This window comes from Gracilinanus agilis, chromosome 1 (genome assembly GCF_016433145.1).
Source record: "Gracilinanus agilis isolate LMUSP501 chromosome 1, AgileGrace, whole genome shotgun sequence".
Taxonomy (NCBI): domain Eukaryota; kingdom Metazoa; phylum Chordata; class Mammalia; order Didelphimorphia; family Didelphidae; genus Gracilinanus; species Gracilinanus agilis.
In genome coordinates, this window is record NC_058130.1 from 485,182,158 (window position 1) to 485,195,481 (window position 13,324).

The 13,324-nt window shown below is 37.9% G+C and overlaps 1 protein-coding gene across 1 annotated transcript in view; it reads left to right on the forward strand.

The window, feature by feature from the left end:
• The window catches only part of TPD52 (tumor protein D52), a 324,737-nt gene that overhangs the window by 1,034 nt on the left and 310,379 nt on the right, over positions 1 to 13,324 (forward strand). The window lies entirely within an intron of this gene.

Below are 13,324 nucleotides of genomic sequence, written 5' to 3' on the forward strand. Positions count from 1 at the left end.
TTAACTTGCTTTTAAAAACCAGTTACTGCTTATAATAAAAGAAATCTGAGAATCAGTTCCCATTAAAATCCTTGTTTTAAAATGTGTTCACCTTGCTTTTGTTTTCAGGTACAGCTCTCACATGTAGAATACCCTTACGTGATCCTTGAAATCTGCTTGTTCTGTGAATTAGTGTAGTGATTTGGGTGTAAATAATTGCTAGATCTGCTTTTTACACCTTATAGACTATTCACTTTGCAGATCATAATATCTGGTCAGAGGTCTTGGATCTCTAGAATCTCAACTAGGAACAGAATTGTTTTCGCTATGGACATTAATGTTATAGCAGGCTTTTACTGTATGAAATTCTATTTAGGGGGACTTGCTTTAACTTATAGACTATAGAAATAGATGGAATTGACTACATTAAAACAGATGGTATGGTTGTACTTAAATTTTAGCACTTGCTACTTATATATGACAAATAACTGACACATACAGCACTGGAGTTCTTTACCTTTTCTCCTAAATTTATTCCTCCTCCCAACTTCCCTGTTTATGTCAAGGATACCACCATTTTCTGACCTTCCATATCCATTCAGTTGCCAGTTCTTTCCACATTCTACATTCCCAAAATCTCTTTCATCTATCTCCTCCTCTCTGCTCACACCCCAAGCATCTTTGGCCAAACTTTCATCATCTTTTCTCTGGATTATGGGAATAACTTCCTACATGGTTTTCCTGTATCTAGTCTCTTCCTCTGTCCAATCCATCCTGCACATAGCTACTGTAATAGGTAACCTCTGGGAAGAAGATGGAAACCAGCTTGAGTGACAGATCGTCAGTTATAGAATTTAGAATTTACCCAGATGGCATAAGCCAAGGGCAAAAGACAGTTGAGACCACCACTATAAAAGCCCAGGGGCAGAAGACTTCAGGGTCTCATTTTTGAGAAGGGCTCATGGGTGGTGAAGGGTGGGTAGGCCTATAGACCTGCATATCCAGCACCTGTACCTGATAGTCTCATAATATCATTTGACCTATTACTGAACAAGGCTGAGAGATAAACATCAACACCTGCTATCAAGAAGAATATCACAATCCCTTCCTTTCACTTGGTCTAGACCACAGCTGGGTCTCCATCTTCTTCTCAGGGGTTACCTATTACACTACTAAATTGGCATTCTTATAGTACAAGTCTTGTTATGTCTTTCCTCTGCTTGAGAAGCTTCAAGAAGTGGCTCCTCATTCTTTTTAGAATAAACTTGTCTGTTTGACTTTCAAGCCTTTCGCATTTTGTTTCCAACCTATCCTCCAAAATGAACACATTGCTTGCTATGATTCAGCCAAATTAAAAAAAAAATTTACTATTTTCTGTTCCTGGTATACAACATTCCATGTTCCACCTCCATGCTTTTGTAGTGACAATACATTCTGTGCCTGCTGGCATGTTCTCCCTCCTTAATTCCCTCTCTTGGAACTTCTAGCTCTCTTCAAAGATTAGATCTAGAAACTCTTTCCCCAGGAGGCCTTACCTGATCTCTTCTCTTAGTTGTCCCCCTATGCCATCATTGTGTGTTTTTGTTCATGGGTAAAGATGTTCTATTTCCCTAATATGAGAGTATATTCAATTTGGGGGCAGGAACTGTCTATCTTTTTATTATTTTCCTTGCACCTAGAATAGCAACTGATATCTACTAGGTACTTAAGTGCTTGTTAATAATAATAATAAATAGCTAACATTTATGCTATACTTTAAAGTTGGCAAAGCGTCTTACAAATATGATCTAATTTGAGCCTTACAACAACCTTAGGAGGTTGATGCTGATATGATGCCCATTTTAGAGTTAAGGAAATTGAGGCAGATAGGTTAAGTGACTTGCCCAGGGTCATATGCTAATAATCTAAAGTAAAATTTGAACTCAAGTCTTTCTGATGCCAAGTCTAGCACTGTCTTGTCTTGTACAATCTATTTTCCTCTACTTTCAGAAATTGAATATAGTCAAAGTAGGGTAGCAATCAATAAATAGCTATTCTAGACCTGGAATCATAAGTTCTTTCAGGCTCTAGGAAAGGGCTCGGCATCCTTTTATAAAGAAAAAGTCTTTGGAGTAATAGAAAATAGAAGATTCAGATTTTAGTATATGCGAGAGGAATTTTAAATTGATTCTAGAGAAATTTTGATGCAGCCTTACCTGTCATAATTTGTACACTTTCAATTTTATTTTTATGAATTACTGCAAAAGAGCAAGTACTAGTTGTCTCTACTAGGCCTTTCTCATAATGAATGTGTGGTTAAGAAATTGGAACAGGAAGGGCCTTTGAAGAACCCCTTTAGCTCTTTTCTGTTATATCATTAGTAAAAGACTGTGTCAGATCAATTAATTGTTACCTTTAGAAGGACGGGAAAAGCCTGAAGTTTAGGGTTGGAGAAGGGGAAAGTAGAAAGTAATCCACCAGCAAGGGTGTGTGGTAAAGTGACTAAAGAGTCAACCGTGGATGGATGACCTCTGAACTTTGGTTTAAAGTGGAAAGGGATAATGTAAGATCTCTTGACTCCCACATTTTTTTTTTTTTTATTGCTTTCCTATACATTTTCCGGGAGTGTTCTGATCCCTGATACTCCTTAAGATTAGGACTGTTTTCCATCTTTAGATCCTACTGGCCCCCACAACCAAACTTCCTTAGAGTTATACTTAGTAAATTTTTTTTCACATTTGTTTTATTGTCATGCAAAACACAGTTCCATATTGGTCATTGTAAGAAATGCTTAGTAAATATTGAGACATAAAAGCTTTAAATTATATAATGCTTTTCAGAATTTTGAAGTATTGTGCTGAGTATTGCATACTTAGATAGTTCCTAAATGGAAAATGCTAACTAGAGCATGAATAGTAGAAAAAAATAATTCCTGCTTCCCTTTATAGGACAGGACAAATATTTAGTATTCTTGTGTAACCGTTCTAACCTTTATGACCAGAAGAGGACATAAAAAGACTCCTTGTAGACATAATTAAATATTTGATCTATGTTTTTAATACTTGTAAATTTTTTGTTTTTATATTTGGGTAGAACCAAAATAACGTCATCTGGAGAGTTCCAGTGGCCTCAAGCTCAATAGAACTGGAGGAAACCATGAAACCATGCCAGTTGGGGCCTCTGCAAATTTGTTTTCTGATGTCAACTGGGCCTTCATTGCCTCAAGCTATACATTCGGTTATTTTTCCCCAAATGATTTGCTATTCCATTCCCTACGGCATTTGTTCCAAAAATGATCCTTCCTTTAAGTCCCATGACACCCCTTCTCTTCCCTTATCCAGTAGATCATGTTTGGTTTGAAGCCAGACATCCAGCAGGCATCTCAAACTCAACATACCCCAAACAGAGACCATCACTTTTTCCACAAAATCCTCCTTTCTTTCTCAATTTCTCTATAAGGGGAACCACCATCCTCCCAGTCAACCAGTCTTGCAATCCCAGTGTTATTTTTGACTTTTGATTCTTACTTATCCCTTATATGGAATCCATTGCCAAATCTGGTCATTTGTGTCCTCATAGCATCTTTCAGGCTGGTTTTCATTATAATTTGGCTTCTGATCTTATCATTCAATAGAAATTGTTCTGGTCCCTTATTGCCAGATCCCATGGCCTTTCCTAGTCCTCTTCTTTCTTGACATATTTACTGCATTTGACACTGTTGACCACACTCTTAGATACTCTAAATCTTAGAGTTTTTTTTGTCACTTTATCTCCTGCTGCTTCTGTCTCTCTGACTCCTTTTTTGTTGCCTTATCTATCACCCTATGCCTGTGCTATTGCTTTTTAAAACCCTTGTCTTCTGCCTTATCAATACTGTGTATCAGTTCCAAGGCAGAAGAGTGGTAAGGGTTGGCAACTGGGTCTTGCCCAGGGTCACACAGCTAGGTGGCTTTTAAACCCTTAACTTCTGTATATTGGCTCATAGGTGGAAGAGTGGTAAGGGTGGGCAGTGGGGGTCAAGTGACTTGCCCAGGGTCACACAGCTGGGAAGTGTCTGAGGCTGGATTTAACCTCCCTTGTCTAGGTCTGACTCTCAATCCACTGAGCTATCCAGCTGCCCATGTTTCCATGGCTTTTAGCAGAAACTCAAGTCAAATCCCAGACTCTGTGCCTTACCTTACCCTCCCTCTCTCCCCCGCCCCAATCCCTACCCCATGCTGCTAGTGCTTTCTGCTCTTATTGCCATCCTTTTACTTTGTATCTCATTTGTGTACCTAGTTGTTTCCATGGAGTCTTTTCCATTAGAAAGTAAGTTCCCTGAGGACAGAGACTGTCTTTTCACCTTTTTATTTGCATTCTTAGGGCTTGGCTCATAGTAAGAATTTAATACATACCATTAACCTGATCCAAACTAACAAAGAATTTTTGGAGTTTTTCCTGAATGAACTCAAGGTGAGGTCTGGGAGCCAAAGAAAGTGACCCAGGTATTGGATAGGTCTATGTGAGCCCAAAGACTTTGGAAGATTCTGGATCATTGACATATTGCTCTCTGTCACATATCCTATGGTCCAGTCAAACTGGCCTATTTGCTATTGTTCCTCAATATTTCCATTTTCTTTTTCCTCTAATCTTGGAAAATATACTCCCTCCTTGGCTCTTCCTGTTAGAATCCTGGTTTTAGACTTTTAAAAATATCATAGCTAGGTGGCTCAGAGGATAGAGCGCCAGTTCTAGAGATGGGAGGTCCTAGATTCAATTCTGGCCTCAGACAGTTCCTAGCTGTGTGACCCTGGGCAAGTCACTTAACTCCCACTTCCTAGCCCTTACTGCTCTTCTGTCTTGGAACTAATACACAGTGTTGTTTTGAAGACAGAAGGTAAGGGTTATGTATATACATATATCCTATAGACATACACATATATATTTGTGATTAGACTTGGGCCTTTCTGTTCCCTCTTCAAGTTGCCCTCTCCCCATATTTCCTTCTCTCTCTCTCTTTGTCTTTGCCTCTGAGTTCTTCTGAGTTCATCATTCAATAAAAATTGCTCTTTTCAGTTACTAATGGGCCCAGATTTCCAAATCTTATGACCATTCACAGTTCTCCTATCTTGACATGCATTTGACACTGCTGACCACACTCTCCCTTTAGTTGCTTTCTCCTCTGAATTTTGTGATACTGCTCTCTGGGTTCTTCTGCCTGACTACTTCTTTGCTGTCTCATTATCTATATCATGCCCTGCTAAGTGTGGTTGTTACCCAGAGTTCTGCCCTAGTCTCTCTTCTTCCTCTAACCAAATGTTTTCTTTTTTATGTCCTGTACCTCTCTGACAATCTGAAGCATATGAATTCCTTCTCCAAATGTTTTTTTATTATTTATTTATTTATTTATTTTAAACCCTTAACTTCTGTGTATTGGCTCCTAGTTAGAAGAGTGGTAATGGTAGGCAATGGGGGTCAATTGACTTGCCCAGGGTCACACAGCCGGGAAGTGTCTGAGGTCAAATTTGAACCTAGGACCTCCTGTCTCTAGGCCTGACTCTCAATCTACTGAGCTCCCTAGCTGCCCCCTCCAAATGTTTTAAAAGCATAAAGTAAAATACATAGGGTTACAAAGGAAATCAATTGTCTCTTAAGGTAGGTTATTAAAGTAAAATGCAAAGATTACAAAGGAAATCAGTGGTATCAAAATGTAGGTTAATAAAATAAAATTCATAAGATTTTAAAGGAAATCAATTGTCTCAATATAGATTATTAAAATAAATACATAGAATTATAAAGGAAATCAATTGTATTGAAATGTAGGTTATTACTTTTTTTTTTATAAAGTTCACAGATCCTAGGTGAAGAACTGCTGCTCAGCATTCTCTCTAGGTAATAACCTCATCATTTCACATAAGTTTAACTGTCATCTCTATGCAGAAGACTTACAGATATATCCAGCTTCAGTCTTTCACTTGAGCTTCAATCCTGCATTGAATATTCCAGAGATTTCTTTAGAGACTGGTTTTCTGCTATAATCTTTTGATTTTCCTTTTCGATTTGGTCTATTCTGTTTTTCATGGTTTCCTGCTGTTTAATTATCATTTCATTTGATTTGGGGGCATCTTTCTCCAATTGTGTGTTTCTGTCTTTTAAACTGTTCATTTCCTTTTGAGCTATTTCCCACTTTTCTTGCCAAATCTCTTCCATCTTTTTCGTGATCTCAGATTTGAACTCTTCAAGAGCTTGTGACCAATTTTATTTTTTTTGGAAGGTTTGGATGTGATTACTTGTTTGTTCTCCTCTGCTGTTTGCTCTGTTTGGATTTTTTTCTGTGTAAAAGTCGTCGAGTGTTAAAGATTTCTTCTTGATCTTTCTCTTTGGAAGTTCTTTTGAATGGCTTGCCATTATTATTATACTGTTTTTCTTTCTCAGTCAGAAGTCTAGGTGTGAGGCAGACAGGCTCTCTGCCTATCAAGCTGTGGAACAGTTTTTGCCTGAGTCACAGTGAGGCGACCCTCTCAGCTTTATCTTCACGCTCATGGTCTGTTCTTTTTAGGCTCCTGGGGTCTCAAGTATAGCTGTTCTCAGGGTCAAGCCTCCTGGTGGTCCCCTTGTTTGCTTCTCTGCCCGAGGCTTCTTTAACAGTCTCAGGGCACTGCTTCCACAGACATGCACCCCTCTGTACTGGGTCCTCACCCAAGGTCCATACCTGTGCTCAAGGTCTGCGTTCAAAGTCCACATTCTTTAGCCTCTTGGGATCTTAAGTCTTGCTGCTCTCAGGAGCAGGCCCTGGAGATCCCAGGTAGCTGCCAAGGACTTAATGAATGCCCCAAACTTGCTCTAACTCTTGTGCGCTGTCTTTGGCACTGTAGGTGGTGTGTGTTGGGGGGGAAGGGGTTGCTCAGCTCACATTTTAGTGAGAGCTATTTCACCCCCTTATAGTGTGGAAATGCCCCAATCCCACGAACCTTCAATGCTGCGCCCTGTCGTGGGGTCCCTTCGCCTGGATTTGATTTTTGTGTCCTTTTGAGGAGTCATGTATATGTGGGTTAGGAGAGGTTAAGCACACAGCTTGTACTCTGCAGCCATCTTAACCTGGAAATTTCAGAGATTTCTTAAGCTCAGCATGTCCAAAACAGAACTCATCCCCTTCCCCCAACCCTTCTCTCTCCCACACTCCCCTGTTTTTGCCAAAGGCATCCCCATTCTTTCAGGCACCTAGGATTGTAACCATGGCACAATAGTGCCATCCTTGCCTCCTCCTGCCTTTTCTAGCTCTTCTATAACCTTCACTCACACAGCTACCATCTTATTTCAGTCCTTCATCACCTCTTGACTAGAGCATTATAAAAGCCTCCTTGTCTCAGATCTCTTTATTCTAGTCTATGCTCCACATTGCTGCCAAAGTATTTTTCCTTAAGTGCAGATCTGTCCATGTACTTCTCTATTCATTTACCTCCAGGGGCTTCCCATTGCCTCTAGGATAAAATACAAGCTTTTCTCTTCAGCTTTTAAAATTCTTTACAACCTGGCCCCAACCTATGCTTCCAGGCACATTCTGTAGAAAACTCTCTCTAAACTTTGTGATCTAGCCAAAAGGGCTTTTTCCCCTTTCCTTACTCATGACCCTCTATCTTCATCTTTCAGTTTGTGCCTTCCCGTGTGCTTAGAATTCACTCAATCTTCTCTCTTGCTTCAAGGAGTTTCTCTCCTTGCCTGTAGGAGCGGATCATTCAACAACAAATTTGAGAAATAGAGTGCTGAAGTCCATTAAAGGAGTTGTAGACCCAGTGGCATCTCACCTGTTTTGGAACTCCACCTATCTGAAACGTCTGTAAGAACTAGGAAATACCCCTCACCCCCAGACCTCGGAATAGTCAGAATAAAGGTCATAAAGTTGGCATTCTTTATTCATGCATATTGGCTCTTAACCCTTCCTCCCCAAGCACCTAAGAGCAAGAGAAATTGATAACCTCGAAGGAGGGCATTACTCTAATATAATATAATATTTGATCATCATAATGAAGACTAAATTCTTCAAATTTTGCTTAAGAAAGCAGGGAAGTTGGGGCAACTGGGTAGCTCAGTGGAGTGAGAGTCAGGCCTAGAGACAGGAGGTCCTAGGTTCAAACCCGGCCTCAGCCACTTCCCAGCTGTGTGACCCTGGGCAAGTCACTTGACCCCCATTGCCCACCCTTACCACTCTTCCACCTATGATACAATACACCGAAGTACAAGGGTTTTAAAAAAAAAAGAAAAGAAAGCAGGGAAGTGTGCAATACAATTTAGAAATATTTCTCTTCTAAAATGGTTAAAATAAGCTCTTGTAAATTCTTATTTGGAAGACTTGGCTATTAGGTGTGTAGATGGTTTTATACTCTCAAATCCAAATCATTTTGGCATTGCTGAGCCTTAGTAACTATTTTTCAACTGCTGTGGCACAACTTACATTCCTTTAGATGACAAATAGCATTAAGTTAAACATTATTAGACCTTGCCAGCTGATGTTACTTTCCAAACCAGAGTAATGTAGTTTAGAGTAACCTCTCCCAGAACAATGAAAGCTCTGTCAGGAGGGACATAACATACTTTTTTTAAAAATTAAATTACATTAATTTATTTTAAAATTAGTTTTCATTTTTAAATATTTTTCCATGTTTCCATGATTCATTTTCTTTCCCTCTCCTACTCCCTCCCTGAGCAGACAAGCAATTCCACTGGGTTGTACAAATGTTATCACTTGATACCTATTTCCATATTATTCATCTTTGGTATAGAGCAATCTTTTAAAGCCTAAACCTCAATCACATACGTGTGTGTGTGTGTGTGTGTGTGTGTGTGTGTTAAGTGATGTCATATGTCTTGCTTTTGCATTTCTACTCCATAGTTGTTTCTCTCAATATGGATAGCATTCTTTCCCATAAGTCCTTCAGGAGTGTCCTGGCTCGTTGCATTGCTACTACTAGTAAAGGCCATTACATTGGATTGTTCCACAATGTTTTACTTTTTATGTACAGTGTTAGGAGGGATATATTAAACTACAATGTGGTCTGTATTTTTTACCAAAAAAATTTTATGCATGATGATCTTTGCAAGTGTTTTTATGACAACAATAGATATTGAAGCATTTGGATAGGTCAGTATTTCTCCATGCAGCATTATCTTTATTATTTTTTTTATAAACCCTTACTTTCTGTCTTAGTGACAGCCCCAAGGCAGAAGAGCAAAGGCTAGGCAAATGGAATAAAGTGACTTGCCCAGAGTCAGCCAGTTCAAAAGTATCTGAGAATAGATTTGAACCTATATCCTCCTCACACCAGGCCTGGTGTTATATCCACTGTGCCACCAAGCCGCCCCTACCATTGTATTTAGTATTTTTTCTGTGCAAAGTCTTTTCCCCCCCTAAAGTAAACCCGTGAATTCTAAGAGAGAATTGGATGCTTCTAGGCGTTTCTCTTTTTTATGAAGCTGTCCTGGTGCTCTGTTGAAGTTGTAATAGCATTTGTCAAATATGCTTTCTCATGTTCTTTTGAGAAATTACTTTCACTTACATAGTGACAGTTTCCCACCCCGAAAGTCAGTCAGCTGTCTTTCCTGGGTCACTGCCTCTAGAAAGCACCATCACACTATCTAAATTTGAGACTCTCAGCAATTTTTAAAATTGACCGACTGCAGATGTTCATAGCAAATGTTCACCTCATGTGAAATGAATTTTTTTTAAAAAAGTGTGATGGGGGTAGCTAGGTGGCTCAGTAGACTGAGAGTCAGGCCCAGAGATTAGAGGTCCTGGGTTCAAATGGGGCCTCAGGCACTTCCTAGCTGGGTGACCCATTGCCTAGCCCTTACCACTTTTCTGCCTTAGAATCAATACTTGATTCTAAGATAGAAGGTGAAGGTTATAAAACAAAACAAGACAAAATAAAACAAAACTGTGATGGCTCTGTTCTAATCTAGTTATTTTTTAGCTGGCATTTCAACACTTTTGCTCTGTCTAGCTTAGGGCCTTCGGCTTGATGTCATCTGGAGCTTGGTTTTTTAATTTGATTTTGCTACTGCCTGTGGACACTCCTACTAGCATTTAGAGACAATTTCTTAACTTCTTTAATCCTTTCATTTGACATAGGCTATCCTATAAATGTTGTGACAGTAGAGAATTGAAAAACTGTATGGAGGGATTAATTATTCAATCAATATTTAAAAGGTCAATAGATAACAGAGGGCTGAGTAAGAGCAATATCTGGGCAAAAGTCACATAAAAAAAATTCAAAGTACCTCTTTTGTGTCCTCTCTCACCTTAAGAGTCCAACTTCTTCTGTTCTCTGTATATCTTTAATTCTTTCTTTCTTTTTCTCGGTTCCCCGCTCCTTTTCTTCCTAATTCAGCTACATGTTTGAATTTAAATATAGTATACCTATCTTTATTTATATTTATATATTTATATATGTGTTTAAAATTCTCACTTATATATTTATTTTCACCCTTAAACATATATTATATATTTATTTTATGATATATTTTATATAATCTTTTATTATCTTTATATATGGAATATGAATATGCTATATATTTAAATATAAATAAGAATACATTTTTATATTATATATAATTATATATATATATATACATATATATATATAATTTATTAAGCATCTACTATGTGGTTGGACATTATGCTGAGTGCTGGCGATACAGATACCAAAAAAAAAAAGACTTTGCCCCCATGGAGCTTACAATGTAATGAGAGAAGAAAACACACAATGGCAGGGAGAAAGGAAGGAGAAATGAGGAGATATGTCAGCTGAACTTTCTCTTTAAGTGGACATTTGGAGTTCATGGCATTATCATCTAATCAGAGAGGTCAATGAAGCTGATGAAAGCTTTACAGGATGATTGGTTGCCTCAANTATATATACATATATATATACATATTATATATATATATAATTTATTAAGCATCTACTATGTGGTTGGACATTATGCTGAGTGCTGGCGATACAGATACCAAAAAAAAAAAGACTTTGCCCCCATGGAGCTTACAATGTAATGAGAGAAGAAAACACACAATGGCAGGGAGAAAGGAAGGAGAAATGAGGAGATATGTCAGCTGAACTTTCTCTTTAAGTGGACATTTGGAGTTCATGGCATTATCATCTAATCAGAGAGGTCAATGAAGCTGATGAAAGCTTTACAGGATGATTGGTTGCCTCAAAAAGGTACTTCCTAGGGCATGATCAGTCAGAAAAATCCTCAAGTAGTATAGTCTGGTGAGAAATGAGGGGATATCTCAGCTGAGAAGCTTAATGTATTGTGCTTTAAAAAAAAATAGGTGAGTAGAAAATATAAATATTTTCCACTAAGAAAAAAACTAAAAGTCATTTAATTCTTGGCCATCAACGGGAAAAAAAATGTTTTCTTATCATCTAGTTCCTCTCTGTAATAGAATCTTGGTGCAAAGATTAGGAGATTGTCAGAAAAAAATTTGGGGGAATTGTCTGAGCAATGTCTGTTTTTATTTGGATTATTTGAGTTTCCTTAAAGAGGTAAATCTTTAAGTTTTTTTCTATGACAATAGCCTTTTCTGACCTAAAAAGGAAAGACTTCCTCCCTACTTCTTTTTTCAATAATGGCATAAATAATTTTTAAGATCATAGGAGAATGAGAAAGAAATTTATTTTCCCCACTAAAGAAAAAAAACATAGAAGCTTCAAGTCCCTTCCTAACCAGAAGTCAGTTTTCATTGTTTATGGGTTCTGTATTTGCAAACATTCATGCTTGCTAAAATTTGTTACCCTCAAATCAGTACTTAATGTTGCTTTCATGGTGCAGGTCTTTTGCAGAGCAAGGGAAAATGTGAGTTGATCAACAGGTTCCTTTCCAGCCAAGGTTGAATGAGGAGATGCTCTGGCCTCCTGTTTGAACTCTCATATTGTAAACTGGTATCCTTTTTGTAGTCTATTTAGAGCCATTTTTAAAAAATATTTCTGTGCTTTTTGTTGGTGGTTTCACTGTAGAAAATGACCCCCAAGTATTGTGCTTAAGTCTGTGTAGTGTTTCTAAGGGCAAGTCTGTGGAGTGTTTTACAGAGAAAATTTGAGTGTTAGATAATCTTCCCGGTTGAAAGTGTTTAATGTTAATGAGTCAACAATACAGTATATCCAGGAAAAAAAAAAGAGGAAGTTTGCTGATATATAAATGAAGCCACTCTGAAAAGTGCCAAAGTAGAAAATGTTGTGGCATGAGGCTGGAAGCATTTCAGAGCAATAGTTTAGTATTCCCTAAATCAGGGTTCCTAGTATAGTGGAATACATAGTAGGCATTTAATAAATGCTTGCTAAATGAGAAATGTACATTATCTAAAGTAATGGTTCTTAGAGAGAGTTCTTTAGAGCAATATACCAAGGATCTGGTCTTGGCTCTCAAACATTCTGAATTTTTCTTAGTGACTTAGGTAAAGTTATTGCTGACTGAATGGATAAAGGATGTGGCTCCAAACCAAGAAGACCTTATTTCAACTCTAACTTCAGACATTTACTAGCTATATGACCCTGGTTAAGTCACTTAACATCTATTTGCTTCAGGTTCTCCCACTGTATAATGTAATAAAAATTAACACTTTACCCTCCAGGATTGTCATAAGAATCAAAGAGATGATATTTGTAAAGTGTTTCGGGTAGCCTAGAACTTAATAGGTACTTAATAAATGCTTATTCATTACTCTTATATATTTGTCTATTATTCACAGTGCTGGAAAAAAATGGCAAACTGTGGGACAACATCTAAAATGATATTAACAGTTTATAGGAAAGATGTTAAGCATGTGGCAACAGGCCGCAACACTCCCTAGCATGGCTCGAATCAGATTAAAATGCAATTGGGAAATGTTTAATAAAATAAATTACATTATTTTATTAAATAAAACATTTTTAAACTAAGTCAATATGCAGCCCACGGGGATTCGTATAGATATCTGTCTCTCATTTCTTTTTTTCTTTTTTTAAAACCCTTTCCTTCTGCTTTAGAATTGATACTAGGTATCAGTTCCAAGGCAGCAGAATTTTAAGAATTAGCCAGTGAGGATTAGGTGTCTTGCCCAGGGTCACACAGCTAGGAAGTATAGGATTTGAACCCAGAACCTCCCTTCTCTGGCCTGACTCTCAACCCCCTGAGCCACCTAGCTGCCCCAGTGGCCCTCATTTCTATTTGAATTTAACACCACTAGTTTAGAAAGATGAGACAGATAAGTAAGATGAAATTTAGTTAATCAAATAAATATAAAGCCCCATATTAATGCTCAAAAATATCATTCGACCAAGTCTGGGATAGGGAAGTCTGATGAAACTAGAATTAATATGGAAACATAATAGGGCTTTTTAGTGGCCTTGAA